This window comes from Styela clava, chromosome 11 (genome assembly GCF_964204865.1).
Source record: "Styela clava chromosome 11, kaStyClav1.hap1.2, whole genome shotgun sequence".
NCBI classification, from domain to species: Eukaryota; Metazoa; Chordata; class Ascidiacea; order Stolidobranchia; family Styelidae; genus Styela; species Styela clava.
Window position 1 is genome coordinate 13,304,840 of NC_135260.1, and position 16,971 is coordinate 13,321,810.

General features: G+C 30.6%; 1 long non-coding RNA gene across 1 annotated transcript in view; it reads left to right on the forward strand.

Annotated features, from left to right (window-relative positions):
- The window catches only part of LOC144429824 (uncharacterized), a 100,614-nt gene that overhangs the window by 50,877 nt on the left and 32,766 nt on the right, over positions 1-16,971 (forward strand). The gene's annotated exons all lie outside the window — the stretch shown is intronic.

Below are 16,971 nucleotides of genomic sequence, written 5' to 3' on the forward strand. Positions count from 1 at the left end.
CTCAGAATTTTGAAGGCACTGGAGAAATTTAAAAAAGACGGAATCAGAGACAAATCTGAAATTCCGGTAAGTATGTTACAATTGTTTCATTAGTTAGGCTTACTCCTATCTAGCGTTCATTTCGATTTTTTTTAGAAATATGCTCTATTCATATTTGCCTATCTTATTTGTCCTAATCATTATATTCTCTTCTATTTTTGAGGTATTTTCAACAGGAAACAGAATGTCGTGACACCGACCAAAGAAGAAACGTATTAACAGGGATTGTCATGGCATTTTTGTTTTTAATATTTTCTTTTGTTAGAAATAGATTTAGACCCATTCCCACCGTTAGAAATTCCCGCCATTAGGATTAATAGGGTTTTTATTAGGCTTAGGTATTTTTAATGGTATTCTAGATTTTCAGGCAAAGAATTATGAAGGCAGTGGGGAAATTCGGAAAAGAATGATACAAGGAAACAATGAAGAAAATAGGAAAAGACTGATACAAGGAAAATCTACAAATTGAATGTAAATATTCTTACGAATTTTATTAGGCTTAGATATTGTTAATGTTATCTCAGCTTCACAGGCAAAAATTTTTGAAGACACGGAAGAAATTTTGAAAAGACGGAACCAGAGACAAATCTAAAATACCGGTAAATATGTTACATGTGTTTCATTACGCAGGATTACTCTTTCCATCTGGTGTTTATTAATACTGATACAATAATGCACGAAGGATTATGTTTATTGCTGATATTGAATATTTTTAATAAAGCTTTCTTAGTAATATGCTGTATCCATATTTTCCTATCTGTGTTTGTCATAGTCATTAATTTCTCTTCTATTGTTAAGACATTTTCAACAGGAACCAGGATATCGTGACACCGACAAAAGAAGAAAAGTATTAACAAGTCTTGCCATGGCATTTTTGTTTTTAATATTTTATTTGGTATAGATAGATTAAGACCCATTCCCGCCATTAGGAATAATAGGGTTTTTATTAGGCTTAGATACTTTTAATGCTATTCTAGCTTCTCAGGCACAGAACTATGAAGGAACTGGGAAAATTACGAAAAGACTGATGCAAGGAAAATCGACAAATTCCATGTGAATATTTTTACGAATTTTATTAGGCTTAGATATTGTTATTAATTTCTTAGCTTCTCAGTCTCAGAATTTTGAAGGCACTGGAAAAATTGAAAAAGGACGGAATCAGAGACAAATCTGAAATTCCGGTAAGTATGTTACAAGTGTTTCATTAGTCAGGCTTACTTCTTCTATCTAGTGTCCATTTAGATTTTAGTTCGATATAATACTTTTTTGATCATATTAATTCTGATACAGTAATGCGCGAAGTATTATGTTCATTGCTGATATTGAATATTTGATAATAAATCTTTTTTAGTAGTATGCTCTATTCATATTTGCCTATCTTATTTATCTTAATCAATATTTTCTCTTCTATTTTTGAGGTATTTTCAACAGGAAACAGAATGTTGTGACACCGACCAAAGAAGAAAAGTATTAACAGGGATTGCCATGGCATTTTTGTTTTTAATATTTTCTTTTGTTAGAGATAGATTTAGACCCTTTCCCACCGTTAGAAATGCCCGCCATTAGGATTAATGGGGTTTTTATTAGGCTTAGATACTTTTAATGGTATTCTAGATTTTCAGGCAAAGAATTATGAAGGCAATGGAGAAATTAGGAAAAGACTGATACAAGGAAACAATGAAGAAAATAGGAAAAGACTGATACAAGGAAAATCTACAAATTGAATGTAAATATTCTTACGAATTTTATTAGGCTTAGATATTGTTAATGTTATCTCAGCTTCACAGGCAAAAATTTTTGAAGACACAGAAGAAATTTTAAAAAGACGGAACCAGAGACAAATCTAAAATACCGGTAAATATGTTACATGTGTTTCATTACGCAGGATTACTCTTTCCATCTGGTGTTCATTAATACTGATACAATAATGCACGAAGTATTATGTTTATTGCTGATATTGAATATTTTTAATAAAGCTTTTTTAGTAATATGCTGTATCCATATTTTCCTATCTTTGTTTGTCATAGTCATTAATTTCTCTTCTATTGTTAAGATATTTTCAACAGGAACCAGGATATCGTGGCACCGACAAAAGAAGAAAAGTATTAACAGGTCTTGGCCGTGGCATTTTTGTTTTTAATATTTTATTTGGTATAGATAGATTTAGACCCATTCCCGCCATTAGGAATAATAGGGTTTTTATTAGGCTTAGATACTTTCAATGGTATTCTAGATTCTCAGGCGAAGAATCATGAAGGCAATGGAGAAATTAGGAAAAGAATGATACAAGGAAACAATGAAGAAAATAGGAAAAGACTGATACAAGGAAAATCTACAAATTGAATGTAAATATTCTTACGAATTTTATTAGGCTTAGATATTGTTAATGTTATCTCAGCTTCACAGGCAAAAATTTTTGAAGACACAGAAGAAATTTTAAAAAGACGGAACCAGAGACAAATCTAAAATACCGGTAAATATGTTACATGTGTTTCATTACGCAGGATTACTCTTTCCATCTGGTGTTCATTAATACTGATACAATAATGCACGAAGTATTATGTTTATTGCTGATATTGAATATTTTTAATAAAGCTTTTTTAGTAATATGCTGTATCCATATTTTCCTATCTTTGTTTGTCATAGTCATTAATTTCTCTTCTATTGTTAAGATATTTTTAACAGGAACCAGGATATCGTGGCACCGACAAAAGAAGAAAAGTATTAACAGGTCTCGGCCGTGGCATTTTTGATTTTAATATTTTATTTGGTATAGATAGATTTAGACCCATTCCCGCAATTAGGAATAATAGGGTTTTTATTAGGCTTAGATACTTTTAATGTTATTCCAGCTTCTCAGGCACAGAACTATGAAGGAACTGGGAAAATTAGGAAAAGACTGATGCAAGGAAAATCGAGAAATAACATGTAAATAGTTTTACGATTTTTATTAGGCTTAGATATTGTTATTAATATCTTAGCTTCTCAGGCTCAAAATTTTGAAGGCACTGGATCAATTGAAAAAAGACGGAATTGGAGACAAATCTGAAATTCCGGTAAGTATGTTACAAGTGTTTCATTAGTCAGGCTTACTTCTTCTATCTAGTGTTCATTTAGATTTTAGTTCGATATAATACTTTTTTGATCATATTAATTCTGATACAGTAATGCGCAAAGTATTATGTTCATTGCTGATATTGAATATTTGATAATAAAGCTTTTTTAGTAATATGCTCTATTCATATTTGCCTATCTTATTTATTCTAATCAAATTTTCTCTTCTATTTTTGAGGTATTTTCAACAGGAAACAGAATGTTGTGACACCGACCAAAGAAGAAAAGTATTAACAGGGATTGCCATGGCATTTTTGTTTTTAATATTTTCTTTTGTTAGAGATAGATTTAGACCCTTTCCCACCGTTAGAAATGCCCGCCATTAGGATAAATAGGGTTTTTATTAGGCTTAGATACTTTTAATGGTATTCTAGATTTTCAGGCAAAGAATTATGAAGGCAATGGAGAAATTAGGAAAAGACTGATGCAAGGAAACAATGAAGAAAATTGGAAAAGACTGATACAAGGAAAATCTACAAATTGAATGTAAATATTCTTACGAATTTTATTAGGCTTAGATATTGTTAATGTTATCTCAGCTTCACAGGCAAAAATTTTTGAAGACACAGAAGAAATTTTAAAAAGACGGAACCAGAGACAAATCTAAAATACCGGTAAATATGTTACATGTGTTTCATTACGCAGGATTACTCTTTCCATCTGGTGTTCATTAATACTGAAACAATAATGCACGAAGTATTATGTTTATTGCTGATATTGAATATTTTTAATAAAGCTTTTTTAGTAATATGCTGTATCCATATTTTCCTATCTTTGTTTGTCATAGTCATTAATTTCTCTTCTATTGTTAAGATATTTTCAACAGGAACCAGGATATCGTGGCACCGACAAAAGAAGAAAAGTATTAACAGGTCTTGGCCGTGGCATTTTTGTTTTTAATATTTTATTTGGTATAGATAGATTTAGACCCATTCCCGCCATCAGGAATAATAGGGTTTTTATTAGGCTTAGATACTTTTAATGGTATTCTAGATTCTCAGGCAAAGAATCATGAAGGCAATGGAGAAATTAGGAAAAGAATGATACAAGGAAACAATGAAGAAAATAGGAAAAGACTGATACAAGGAAAATCTACAAATTGAATGTAAATATTCTTACGAATTTTATTAGGCTTAGATATTGTTAATGTTATCTCAGCTTCACAGGCAAAAATTTTTGAAGACACAGAAGAAATTTTAAAAAGACGGAACCAGAGACAAATCTAAAATACCGGTAAATATGTTACATGTGTTTCATTACGCAGGATTACTCTTTCCATCTGGTGTTCATTAATACTGATACAATAATGCACGAAGTATTATGTTTATTGCTGATATTGAATATTTTTAATAAAGCTTTTTTAGTAATATGCTGTATCCATATTTTCCTATCTTTGTTTGTCATAGTCATTAATTTCACTTCTATTGTTAAGATATTTTCAACAGGAACCAGGATATCGTGGCACCGACAAAAGAAGAAAAGTATTAACAGGTCTTGGCTGTGGCATTTTTGTTTTTAATATTTTATTTGGTATAGATAGATTTAGACCCATTCCCGCCATTAGGAATAATAGGGTTTTTATTAGGCTTAGATACTTTTAATGTTATTCTAGCTTTTCAGGCACAGAACTATGAAGTAACTGGGAAAATTAGGAAAAGACTGATGCAAGGAAAATCGACAAATAACATGTAAATAGTTTTACGAATTTTATTAGGCTTATATATTGTTATTAATATCTTAGCTTCTCAGGCTCAGAATTTTGAAGGCACTGGATCAATTGAAAAAAGACGGAATTGGAGACAAATCTGAAATTCCGGTAAGTATGTTACAAGTGTTTCATTAGTCAGGCTTACTTCTTCTATCTAGTGTTCATTTAGATTTTAGTTCGATATAATACTTTTTTGATCATATTAATTCTGATACAGTAATGCGCGAAGTATTATGTTCATTGCTAATATTGAATATTTGATAATAAAGCTTTTTTAGTAATATGCTCTATTCATATTTGCCTATCTTATTTATTCTAATCAATATTTTCTCTTCTATTTTTGAGGTATTTTCAACAGGAAACAGAATGTTGTGACACCGACCAAAGAAGAAAAGTATTAACAGGGATTGCCATGGCATTTTTGTTTTTAATATTTTCTTTTGTTAGAGATAGATTTAGACCCTTTCCCACCGTTAGAAATGCCCGCCATTAGGATTAATAGGGTTTTTATTAGGCTTAGATACTTTTAATGGTATTCTAGATTTACAGGCAAAGAATTATGAAGGCAATGGAGAAATTAGGAAAAGACTGATACAAGGAAACAATGAAGAAAATAGGAAAAGACTGATACAAAGAAAATCTACAAATTGAATGTAAATATTCTTACGAATTTTATTAGGCTTAGATATTGTTAATGTTATCTCAGCTTCACAGGCAAAAATTTTTGAAGACACAGAAGAAATTTTAAAAAGACGGAACCAGAGACAAATATAAAATACCGGTAAATATGTTACATGTGTTTCATTACGCAGGATTACTCTTTCCATCTGGTGTTCATTAATACTGATACAATAATGCACGAAGTATTATGTTTATTGCTGATATTGAATATTTTTAATAAAGCTTTTTTAGTAATATGCTGTATCCATATTTTCCTATCTTTGTTTGTCATAGTCATTAATTTCTCTTCTATTGTTAAGATATTTTCAACAGGAACCAGGATATCGTGGCACCGACAAAAGAAGAAAAGTATTAACAAGTCTTGCCATGGCATTTTTGTTTTTAATATTTTATTTGGTATAGATAGATTAAGACCCATTCCCGCCATTAGGAATAATAGGGTTTTTATTAGGCTTAGATACTTTTAATGCTATTCTAGCTTCTCAGGCACAGAACTATGAAGGAACTGGGAAAATTACGAAAAGACTGATGCAAGGAAAATCGACAAATTCCATGTGAATATTTTTACGAATTTTATTAGGCTTAGATATTGTTATTAATTTCTTAGCTTCTCAGTCTCAGAATTTTGAAGGCACTGGAAAAATTGAAAAAGGACGGAATCAGAGACAAATCTGAAATTCCGGTAAGTATGTTACAAGTGTTTCATTAGTCAGGCTTACTTCTTCTATCTAGTGTCCATTTAGATTTTAGTTCGATATAATACTTTTTTGATCATATTAATTCTGATACAGTAATGCGCGAAGTATTATGTTCATTGCTGATATTGAATATTTGATAATAAATCTTTTTTAGTAGTATGCTCTATTCATATTTGCCTATCTTATTTATCTTAATCAATATTTTCTCTTCTATTTTTGAGGTATTTTCAACAGGAAACAGAATGTTGTGACACCGACCAAAGAAGAAAAGTATTAACAGGGATTGCCATGGCATTTTTGTTTTTAATATTTTCTTTTGTTAGAGATAGATTTAGACCCTTTCCCACCGTTAGAAATGCCCGCCATTAGGATTAATGGGGTTTTTATTAGGCTTAGATACTTTTAATGGTATTCTAGATTTTCAGGCAAAGAATTATGAAGGCAATGGAGAAATTAGGAAAAGACTGATACAAGGAAACAATGAAGAAAATAGGAAAAGACTGATACAAGGAAAATCTACAAATTGAATGTAAATATTCTTACGAATTTTATTAGGCTTAGATATTGTTAATGTTATCTCAGCTTCACAGGCAAAAATTTTTGAAGACACAGAAGAAATTTTAAAAAGACGGAACCAGAGACAAATCTAAAATACCGGTAAATATGTTACATGTGTTTCATTACGCAGGATTACTCTTTCCATCTGGTGTTCATTAATACTGATACAATAATGCACGAAGTATTATGTTTATTGCTGATATTGAATATTTTTAATAAAGCTTTTTTAGTAATATGCTGTATCCATATTTTCCTATCTTTGTTTGTCATAGTCATTAATTTCTCTTCTATTGTTAAGATATTTTCAACAGGAACCAGGATATCGTGGCACCGACAAAAGAAGAAAAGTATTAACAGGTCTTGGCCGTGGCATTTTTGTTTTTAATATTTTATTTGGTATAGATAGATTTAGACCCATTCCCGCCATTAGGAATAATAGGGTTTTTATTAGGCTTAGATACTTTCAATGGTATTCTAGATTCTCAGGCGAAGAATCATGAAGGCAATGGAGAAATTAGGAAAAGAATGATACAAGGAAACAATGAAGAAAATAGGAAAAGACTGATACAAGGAAAATCTACAAATTGAATGTAAATATTCTTACGAATTTTATTAGGCTTAGATATTGTTAATGTTATCTCAGCTTCACAGGCAAAAATTTTTGAAGACACAGAAGAAATTTTAAAAAGACGGAACCAGAGACAAATCTAAAATACCGGTAAATATGTTACATGTGTTTCATTACGCAGGATTACTCTTTCCATCTGGTGTTCATTAATACTGATACAATAATGCACGAAGTATTATGTTTATTGCTGATATTGAATATTTTTAATAAAGCTTTTTTAGTAATATGCTGTATCCATATTTTCCTATCTTTGTTTGTCATAGTCATTAATTTCTCTTCTATTGTTAAGATATTTTTAACAGGAACCAGGATATCGTGGCACCGACAAAAGAAGAAAAGTATTAACAGGTCTCGGCCGTGGCATTTTTGATTTTAATATTTTATTTGGTATAGATAGATTTAGACCCATTCCCGCAATTAGGAATAATAGGGTTTTTATTAGGCTTAGATACTTTTAATGTTATTCCAGCTTCTCAGGCACAGAACTATGAAGGAACTGGGAAAATTAGGAAAAGACTGATGCAAGGAAAATCGACAAATAACATGTAAATAGTTTTACGATTTTTATTAGGCTTAGATATTGTTATTAATATCTTAGCTTCTCAGGCTCAAAATTTTGAAGGCACTGGATCAATTGAAAAAAGACGGAATTGGAGACAAATCTGAAATTCCGGTAAGTATGTTACAAGTGTTTCATTAGTCAGGCTTACTTCTTCTATCTAGTGTTCATTTAGATTTTAGTTCGATATAATACTTTTTTGATCATATTAATTCTGATACAGTAATGCGCGAAGTATTATGTTCATTGCTGATATTGAATATTTGATAATAAAGCTTTTTTAGTAATATGCTCTATTCATATTTGCCTATCTTATTTATTCTAATCAAATTTTCTCTTCTATTTTTGAGGTATTTTCAACAGGAAACAGAATGTTGTGACACCGACCAAAGAAGAAAAGTATTAACAGGGATTGCCATGGCATTTTTGTTTTTAATATTTTCTTTTGTTAGAGATAGATTTAGACCCTTTCCCACCGTTAGAAATGCCCGCCATTAGGATAAATAGGGTTTTTATTAGGCTTAGATACTTTTAATGGTATTCTAGATTTTCAGGCAAAGAATTATGAAGGCAATGGAGAAATTAGGAAAAGACTGATGCAAGGAAACAATGAAGAAAATTGGAAAAGACTGATACAAGGAAAATCTACAAATTGAATGTAAATATTCTTACGAATTTTATTAGGCTTAGATATTGTTAATGTTATCTCAGCTTCACAGGCAAAAATTTTTGAAGACACAGAAGAAATTTTAAAAAGACGGAACCAGAGACAAATCTAAAATACCGGTAAATATGTTACATGTGTTTCATTACGCAGGATTACTCTTTCCATCTGGTGTTCATTAATACTGAAACAATAATGCACGAAGTATTATGTTTATTGCTGATATTGAATATTTTTAATAAAGCTTTTTTAGTAATATGCTGTATCCATATTTTCCTATCTTTGTTTGTCATAGTCATTAATTTCTCTTCTATTGTTAAGATATTTTCAACAGGAACCAGGATATCGTGGCACCGACAAAAGAAGAAAAGTATTAACAAGTCTTGCCATGGCATTTTTGTTTTTAATATTTTATTTGGTATAGATAGATTAAGACCCATTCCCGCCATTAGGAATAATAGGGTTTTTATTAGGCTTAGATACTTTTAATGCTATTCTAGCTTCTCAGGCACAGAACTATGAAGGAACTGGGAAAATTACGAAAAGACTGATGCAAGGAAAATCGACAAATTCCATGTGAATATTTTTACGAATTTTATTAGGCTTAGATATTGTTATTAATTTCTTAGCTTCTCAGTCTCAGAATTTTGAAGGCACTGGAAAAATTGAAAAAGGACGGAATCAGAGACAAATCTGAAATTCCGGTAAGTATGTTACAAGTGTTTCATTAGTCAGGCTTACTTCTTCTATCTAGTGTCCATTTAGATTTTAGTTCGATATAATACTTTTTTGATCATATTAATTCTGATACAGTAATGCGCGAAGTATTATGTTCATTGCTGATATTGAATATTTGATAATAAATCTTTTTTAGTAGTATGCTCTATTCATATTTGCCTATCTTATTTATCTTAATCAATATTTTCTCTTCTATTTTTGAGGTATTTTCAACAGGAAACAGAATGTTGTGACACCGACCAAAGAAGAAAAGTATTAACAGGGATTGCCATGGCATTTTTGTTTTTAATATTTTCTTTTGTTAGAGATAGATTTAGACCCTTTCCCACCGTTAGAAATGCCCGCCATTAGGATTAATGGGGTTTTTATTAGGCTTAGATACTTTTAATGGTATTCTAGATTTTCAGGCAAAGAATTATGAAGGCAATGGAGAAATTAGGAAAAGACTGATACAAGGAAACAATGAAGAAAATAGGAAAAGACTGATACAAGGAAAATCTACAAATTGAATGTAAATATTCTTACGAATTTTATTAGGCTTAGATATTGTTAATGTTATCTCAGCTTCACAGGCAAAAATTTTTGAAGACACAGAAGAAATTTTAAAAAGACGGAACCAGAGACAAATCTAAAATACCGGTAAATATGTTACATGTGTTTCATTACGCAGGATTACTCTTTCCATCTGGTGTTCATTAATACTGATACAATAATGCACGAAGTATTATGTTTATTGCTGATATTGAATATTTTTAATAAAGCTTTTTTAGTAATATGCTGTATCCATATTTTCCTATCTTTGTTTGTCATAGTCATTAATTTCTCTTCTATTGTTAAGATATTTTCAACAGGAACCAGGATATCGTGGCACCGACAAAAGAAGAAAAGTATTAACAGGTCTTGGCCGTGGCATTTTTGTTTTTAATATTTTATTTGGTATAGATAGATTTAGACCCATTCCCGCCATTAGGAATAATAGGGTTTTTATTAGGCTTAGATACTTTCAATGGTATTCTAGATTCTCAGGCGAAGAATCATGAAGGCAATGGAGAAATTAGGAAAAGAATGATACAAGGAAACAATGAAGAAAATAGGAAAAGACTGATACAAGGAAAATCTACAAATTGAATGTAAATATTCTTACGAATTTTATTAGGCTTAGATATTGTTAATGTTATCTCAGCTTCACAGGCAAAAATTTTTGAAGACACAGAAGAAATTTTAAAAAGACGGAACCAGAGACAAATCTAAAATACCGGTAAATATGTTACATGTGTTTCATTACGCAGGATTACTCTTTCCATCTGGTGTTCATTAATACTGATACAATAATGCACGAAGTATTATGTTTATTGCTGATATTGAATATTTTTAATAAAGCTTTTTTAGTAATATGCTGTATCCATATTTTCCTATCTTTGTTTGTCATAGTCATTAATTTCTCTTCTATTGTTAAGATATTTTTAACAGGAACCAGGATATCGTGGCACCGACAAAAGAAGAAAAGTATTAACAGGTCTCGGCCGTGGCATTTTTGATTTTAATATTTTATTTGGTATAGATAGATTTAGACCCATTCCCGCAATTAGGAATAATAGGGTTTTTATTAGGCTTAGATACTTTTAATGTTATTCCAGCTTCTCAGGCACAGAACTATGAAGGAACTGGGAAAATTAGGAAAAGACTGATGCAAGGAAAATCGACAAATAACATGTAAATAGTTTTACGATTTTTATTAGGCTTAGATATTGTTATTAATATCTTAGCTTCTCAGGCTCAAAATTTTGAAGGCACTGGATCAATTGAAAAAAGACGGAATTGGAGACAAATCTGAAATTCCGGTAAGTATGTTACAAGTGTTTCATTAGTCAGGCTTACTTCTTCTATCTAGTGTTCATTTAGATTTTAGTTCGATATAATACTTTTTTGATCATATTAATTCTGATACAGTAATGCGCGAAGTATTATGTTCATTGCTGATATTGAATATTTGATAATAAAGCTTTTTTAGTAATATGCTCTATTCATATTTGCCTATCTTATTTATTCTAATCAAATTTTCTCTTCTATTTTTGAGGTATTTTCAACAGGAAACAGAATGTTGTGACACCGACCAAAGAAGAAAAGTATTAACAGGGATTGCCATGGCATTTTTGTTTTTAATATTTTCTTTTGTTAGAGATAGATTTAGACCCTTTCCCACCGTTAGAAATGCCCGCCATTAGGATAAATAGGGTTTTTATTAGGCTTAGATACTTTTAATGGTATTCTAGATTTTCAGGCAAAGAATTATGAAGGCAATGGAGAAATTAGGAAAAGACTGATGCAAGGAAACAATGAAGAAAATTGGAAAAGACTGATACAAGGAAAATCTACAAATTGAATGTAAATATTCTTACGAATTTTATTAGGCTTAGATATTGTTAATGTTATCTCAGCTTCACAGGCAAAAATTTTTGAAGACACAGAAGAAATTTTAAAAAGACGGAACCAGAGACAAATCTAAAATACCGGTAAATATGTTACATGTGTTTCATTACGCAGGATTACTCTTTCCATCTGGTGTTCATTAATACTGAAACAATAATGCACGAAGTATTATGTTTATTGCTGATATTGAATATTTTTAATAAAGCTTTTTTAGTAATATGCTGTATCCATATTTTCCTATCTTTGTTTGTCATAGTCATTAATTTCTCTTCTATTGTTAAGATATTTTCAACAGGAACCAGGATATCGTGGCACCGACAAAAGAAGAAAAGTATTAACAGGTCTTGGCCGTGGCATTTTTGTTTTTAATATTTTATTTGGTATAGATAGATTTAGACCCATTCCCGCCATCAGGAATAATAGGGTTTTTATTAGGCTTAGATACTTTTAATGGTATTCTAGATTCTCAGGCAAAGAATCATGAAGGCAATGGAGAAATTAGGAAAAGAATGATACAAGGAAACAATGAAGAAAATAGGAAAAGACTGATACAAGGAAAATCTACAAATTGAATGTAAATATTCTTACGAATTTTATTAGGCTTAGATATTGTTAATGTTATCTCAGCTTCACAGGCAAAAATTTTTGAAGACACAGAAGAAATTTTAAAAAGACGGAACCAGAGACAAATCTAAAATACCGGTAAATATGTTACATGTGTTTCATTACGCAGGATTACTCTTTCCATCTGGTGTTCATTAATACTGATACAATAATGCACGAAGTATTATGTTTATTGCTGATATTGAATATTTTTAATAAAGCTTTTTTAGTAATATGCTGTATCCATATTTTCCTATCTTTGTTTGTCATAGTCATTAATTTCACTTCTATTGTTAAGATATTTTCAACAGGAACCAGGATATCGTGGCACCGACAAAAGAAGAAAAGTATTAACAGGTCTTGGCTGTGGCATTTTTGTTTTTAATATTTTATTTGGTATAGATAGATTTAGACCCATTCCCGCCATTAGGAATAATAGGGTTTTTATTAGGCTTAGATACTTTTAATGTTATTCTAGCTTTTCAGGCACAGAACTATGAAGTAACTGGGAAAATTAGGAAAAGACTGATGCAAGGAAAATCGACAAATAACATGTAAATAGTTTTACGAATTTTATTAGGCTTATATATTGTTATTAATATCTTAGCTTCTCAGGCTCAGAATTTTGAAGGCACTGGATCAATTGAAAAAAGACGGAATTGGAGACAAATCTGAAATTCCGGTAAGTATGTTACAAGTGTTTCATTAGTCAGGCTTACTTCTTCTATCTAGTGTTCATTTAGATTTTAGTTCGATATAATACTTTTTTGATCATATTAATTCTGATACAGTAATGCGCGAAGTATTATGTTCATTGCTAATATTGAATATTTGATAATAAAGCTTTTTTAGTAATATGCTCTATTCATATTTGCCTATCTTATTTATTCTAATCAATATTTTCTCTTCTATTTTTGAGGTATTTTCAACAGGAAACAGAATGTTGTGACACCGACCAAAGAAGAAAAGTATTAACAGGGATTGCCATGGCATTTTTGTTTTTAATATTTTCTTTTGTTAGAGATAGATTTAGACCCTTTCCCACCGTTAGAAATGCCCGCCATTAGGATTAATAGGGTTTTTATTAGGCTTAGATACTTTTAATGGTATTCTAGATTTACAGGCAAAGAATTATGAAGGCAATGGAGAAATTAGGAAAAGACTGATACAAGGAAACAATGAAGAAAATAGGAAAAGACTGATACAAGGAAAATCTACAAATTGAATGTAAATATTCTTACGAATTTTATTAGGCTTAGATATTGTTAATGTTATCTCAGCTTCACAGGCAAAAATTTTTGAAGACACAGAAGAAATTTTAAAAAGACGGAACCAGAGACAAATATAAAATACCGGTAAATATGTTACATGTGTTTCATTACGCAGGATTACTCTTTCCATCTGGTGTTCATTAATACTGATACAATAATGCACGAAGTATTATGTTTATTGCTGATATTGAATATTTTTAATAAAGCTTTTTTAGTAATATGCTGTATCCATATTTTCCTATCTTTGTTTGTCATAGTCATTAATTTCTCTTCTATTGTTAAGATATTTTCAACAGGAACCAGGATATCGTGGCACCGACAAAAGAAGAAAAGTATTAACAGGTCTTGGCCGTGGCATTTTTGTTTTTAATATTTTATTTGGTATAGATAGATTTAGACCCATTCCCGCCATTAGGAATAATAGGGTTTTTATTAGGCTTAGATACTTTTAATGGTATTCTAGATTCTCAGGCGAAGAATCATGAAGGCAATGGAGAAATTAGGAAAAGAATGATACAAGAAAACAATGAAGAAAATAGGAAAAGACTGATACAAGGAAAATCTACAAATTGAATGTAAATATTCTTACGAATTTTATTAGGCTTAGATATTGTTAATGTTATCTCAGCTTCACAGGCAAAAATTTTTGAAGACACAGAAGAAATTTTAAAAAGACGGAACCAGAGACAAATCTAAAATACCGGTAAATATGTTACATGTGTTTCATTACGCAGGATTACTCTTTCCATCTGGTGTTCATTAATACTGATACAATAATGCACGAAGTATTATGTTTATTGCTGATATTGAATATTTTTAATAAAGCTTTTTTAGTAATATGCTGTATCCATATTTTCCTATCTTTGTTTGTCATAGTCATTAATTTCTCTTCTATTGTTAAGATATTTTTAACAGGAACCAGGATATCGTGGCACCGACAAAAGAAGAAAAGTATTAACAGGTCTTGGCCGTGGCATTTTTGATTTTAATATTTTATTTGGTTTAGATAGATTTAGACCCATTCCCGCCATTAGGAATAATAGGGTTTTTATTAGGCTTAGATACTTTTAATGTTATTCTAGCTTCTCAGGCACAGAACTATGAAGGAACTGGGAAAATTAGGAAAAGACTGATGCAAGGAAAATCGACAAATAACATGTAAATAGTTTTACGATTTTTATTAGGCTTAGATATTGTTATTAATATCTTAGCTTCTCAGGCTCAAAATTTTGAAGGCACTGGATCAATTGAAAAAAGACGGAATTGGAGACAAATCTGAAATTCCGGTAAGTATGTTACAAGTGTTTCATTAGTCAGGCTTACTTCTTCTATCTAGTGTTCATTTAGATTTTAGTTCGATATAATACTTTTTTGATCATATTAATTCTGATACAGTAATGCGCGAAGTATTATGTTCATTGCTGATTTTGAATATTTGATAATAAAGCTTTTTTAGTAATATGCTCTATTCATATCTGCCTATCTTATTTATTCTAATCAAATTTTCTCTTCTATTTTTGAGGTATTTTCAACAGGAAACAGAATGTTGTGACACCGACCAAAGAAGAAAAGTATTAACAGGGATTGCCATGGCATTTTTGTTTTTAATATTTTCTTTTGTTAGAGATAGATTTAGACCCTTTCCCACCGTTAGAAATGCCCGCCATTAGGATAAATAGGGTTTTTATTAGGCTTAGATACTTTTAATGGTATTCTAGATTTTCAGGCAAAGAATTATGAAGGCAATGGAGAAATTAGGAAAAGACTGATGCAAGGAAACAATGAAGAAAATTGGAAAAGACTGATACAAGGAAAATCTACAAATTGAATGTAAATATTCTTACGAATTTTATTAGGCTTAGATATTGTTAATGTTATCTCAGCTTCACAAGCAAAAATTTTTGAAGACACAGAAGAAATTTTAAAAAGACGGAACCAGAGACAAATCTAAAATACCGGTAAATATGTTACATGTGTTTCATTACGCAGGATTACTCTTTCCATCTGGTGTTCATTAATACTGATACAATAATGCACGAAGTATTATGTTTATTGCTGATATTGAATATTTTTAATAAAGCTTTTTTAGTAATATGCTGTATCCATATTTTCCTATCTTTGTTTGTCATAGTCATTAATTTCTCTTCTATTGTTAAGATATTTTCAACAGGAACCAGGATATCGTGGCACCGACAAAAGAAGAAAAGTATTAACAGGTCTTGGCCGTGGCATTTTTGTTTTTAATATTTTATTTGGTATAGATAGATTTAGACCCATTCCCGCCATTAGGAATAATAGGGTTTTTATTAGGCTTAGATACTTTTAATGGTATTCTAGATTCTCAGGCAAAGAATCATGAAGGCAATGGAGAAATTAGGAAAAGAATGATACAAGAAAACAATGAAGAAAATAGGAAAAGACTGATACAAGGAAAATCTACAAATTGAATGTAAATATTCTTACGAATTTTATTAGGCTTAGATATTGTTAATGTTATCTCAGCTTCACAGGCAAAAATTTTTGAAGACACAGAAGAAATTTTAAAAAGACGGAACCAGAGACAAATCTAAAATACCGGTAAATATGTTACATGTGTTTCATTACGCAGGATTACTCTTTCCATCTGGTGTTCATTAATACTGATACAATAATGCACGAAGTATTATGTTTATTGCTGATATTGAATATTTTTAATAAAGCTTTTTTAGTAATATGCTGTATCCATATTTTCCTATCTTTGTTTGTCATAGTCATTAATTTCTCTTCTATTGTTAAGATATTTTCAACAGGAACCAGGATATCGTGGCCCCGACAAAAGAAGAAAAGTATTAACAGGTCTTGGCCGTGGCATTTTTGTTTTTAATATTTTATTTGGTATAGATAGATTTAGACCCATTCCCGCCATTAGGAATAATAGGGTTTTTATTAGGCTTAGATACTTTTAATGTTATTCTAGCTTCTCAGGCACAGAACTATGAAGGAACTTGGAAAATTAGGAAAAGACTGATGCAAGGAAAATCGACAAATAACATGTAAATAGTTTTACGAATTTTATTAGGCTTATATATTGTTATTAATATCTTAGCTTCTCAGGCTCAGAATTTTGAAGGCACTGGATCAATTGAAAAAAGACGGAATTGGAGACAAATCTGAAATTCCGGTAAGTATGTTACAAGTGTTTCATTAGTCAGGCTTACTTCTTCTATCTAGTGTCCATTTAGATTTTAGTTCGATATAATACTTTTTTGATCATATTAATTCTGATACAGTAATGCGCGAA